General features: G+C 40.0%; 1 pseudogene; it reads left to right on the forward strand.

Moving 5' to 3' along the window:
* Positions 1–1068: 1068 nt before the first annotated feature.
* On the forward strand, positions 1069–1823 carry LOC129033878 (ribosomal protein uL30-like; annotated as a pseudogene).
* The last annotated feature ends 1024 nt before the right edge of the window (positions 1824–2847 follow it).

The raw sequence follows: 2847 nt of genomic DNA on the forward strand, positions 1-2847 counted from the left end.
TCTCCCTGGTTCTGAACAGGAAGGCAACTTCTTAGTTAGGGCTCACCCTGAAGTACTTCTCCTCACCTGAGTAAATCACCTGACAACGCTTCCTACTAACACATTTGTATTCTGGCTACGCTACTCTGACAGTTTGCTGTTAACCATTTCACGGTATTTACCTTAGGGTTACCCGAATGAGTAAACTCCCCAACTATTTCCTCCCACACCCACTCTCAGCCTCCCGTACACACAAAATTCTCCTTCTCCTCCCTTCTTTAGACCAACCCCTATTCCTTTCCTTCAAAGGAAGAAATGCTCGCTGTTTCTTTTTCCAGAGGAACGTGGATAAAACCAAGTAACCCTGAGTGATCTGGGCACAGGTGACTTCCTGAGATGGTCCTGGCTTCTGATGAAATAAGCATTCCAAACTCAAAGCCACTCTGGGCCTGGGATGGCTGCCAAGATGCTGGATGTATCACAGAGACTCCGCAGGCCAGAGCTCTATCAAAGCGTTTTATCATTTTATTACACACTTAAATTAGTAATTACTTCTGGGACATTATTTAGATTCTGTTGTAGTGTGCAATTTCTTGTTTAAAAGTTTAAATGTGTTTAGTGACTATTCCTTATTTGAAATTCCGTGCACATATGTTTGTCTGGGTTTTTTTCCCTAACAATCCTTTATTTTTGTTCCAAAGAATGCCAGAACAAAGAGATATATCAACATTGTTTTCTCTTTTGATAGTTACCTGGAGTAGGGAAATTTTTATGCTTATTAAAATCACAGGGGATGGTAAACTAAGTTAGGTTGGAAGTAGACTAGAATTGTTAATGGCCTTTGCATGTTGAAGTTATTATTACCAGGAGGATGATGACAAAAATAAAGTCTATAGGGAGAGCACAACAAGCTGAACTGATACATGGTTTACCAGAAACAGCATGTCAATGGGAGACAGAGGACTTGCCTTCTAGTCCCAGTCTCCGTTTTGTTAGCTCTGTGATGTTGGCTCTTGGTTTTTCTCATCTAGAATGATTAAATTTGTCTAAATGTATTTTTCTTAACTTTGTATTATGAAAAAAATCTCGAGTAGCTGCAACACTAGAAAAATGGCGGAGCAAGAGCAAAGAAAAATCTCTTTGGTTCCAGAAAATCTCCTGAAAAAGAGGAAGGCTTATCAAGCCCTCAAAGCCACCCAGGCAAAGCAGGCACTTTTGGCAAAGAAAGAGCAGAGGAAAGGAAAAGGGCCAGGTTTAAGCGACTGGAATTATTTCTACGTGATTCCTGGTGGCAGAAACGTGGCAAGGTGAGTCTTTGACGACTAGAAGTGAAACCTCATGACTTGGAATTGCCAGATAAACATTCCTTGGCCTTTGTTGTACGCGTCGAAAGGACTGATGGAGTGAGTTTACTGGTGCAGAGAACCATTGCAAGACTTTGCCTAAAGAAAATTTTTAGTGGTGTCTTTGTGAAAATCACCCCTCAGAACCTAAAAATGCTGCATATAATAGAACCTTGTGTGACCTGGGGATTTCCAAATCTGAAGTCTGTCTGGGAACTTATTTTGAAATGTGGACAAGCCAAGGTCAAGAATAAGACCATCCTTCTGACAGACAACACAGCGATTGAGGAGCATCTGGGGAAGTTTGGTGTCATTTGCTTGGAAGACCTCATTCATGAAATTGTGTTCCCAGGGAAGCATTTTCAGGAAATCTCATGGTTCTTGCACCCTTTCCACCTCTCAGTGGCCCGCCATGCTACCAAAAATAGAGTGGATGAGGAGATGAGTACATCTGGCTATTGGGGTGAACGCATCAATCAGCTCATCCCCCTGCTGAACTAGACCCAGGTGCCAAACTGCAGTAAATTTTTATCAGTGAAGTGGAAGCATGTGTTTTTGTTTTTTGGGGAATTTTTATCAAGTATCTTCAGAGAAGATTATTTCCTGCTTCATCTTCAAAAACTGGAAAGGAAGGGCCAAAGAAAAGACAGTAGCTATGTTCATGGCAAGCACCTCTCATCACAGTCCAGTTACAAGGAAAAATTCCAGCGTTTTCCACATTGGCTGCCGTCTCGTCTGAAATCAGCACATTCCATGGAGGAAGGAGTCTTGCTTTGTTGCATCTTCTTTCCTAAGGTTTAATGCTACTAAATGAGTAACTCTAGCATTTGTGCAAGGCTCCCTAAGACTATTGCAGGAGTCGACCAAGCCCAGGGACATAACTGAATCTGGAGATTCTTGGGGCCTTGTTTTGAAAAAGACTTGAAATGCACATAGGAAGAAAGGCACAAAAATAAATGTTCACTTGACTCTGCAGAAAAAAAAAAGAAAGAAAGAAAAAATCTATTTATAAAGGTAGTGAGAGTAATATAAGTAATCCAGCTTCAGTAATTATCAATATATCTGGTCTCATCTCTATTGCTTTAACTTGCCCCTCGTTTCCTGCTTTTTTTTTTAAGCAAACCCTAGACATCATATTTCATCTGTAAATATTTGAGTATTTCTAAGAGATAAAGACTTTTGCCTTAGCCACATTAATTAATCATTACATCAAAACTAACTGACAAGACCAAAAACAAAAGAACAAAACCACTTAATAATAATTCCTTCAATCCCTTTCAACTCAAACGTTTCAAGACCCAAAGCCTACAAGCTAGACCTGAGTCAGTTATAGCCACAGAGTCCTAAGAACTGATGCTTTTTACTGTATTCTATAAATTACTAAGAGTTTTAGCATTTTTACCTGATAGACTTCACTGGTCTCCAATTCTGGACTTCAAACCAAAGAGGAACATGAAAAACAGAGAGAGCATTAAGAGCCAACCAAAAGGTTTTGGTGTTCAAAAAGAACGTAGATTCCTTATAA

This window comes from Pongo pygmaeus, chromosome 2, assembly GCF_028885625.2.
Source record: "Pongo pygmaeus isolate AG05252 chromosome 2, NHGRI_mPonPyg2-v2.0_pri, whole genome shotgun sequence".
NCBI lineage: Eukaryota > Metazoa > Chordata > Mammalia > Primates > Hominidae > Pongo > Pongo pygmaeus.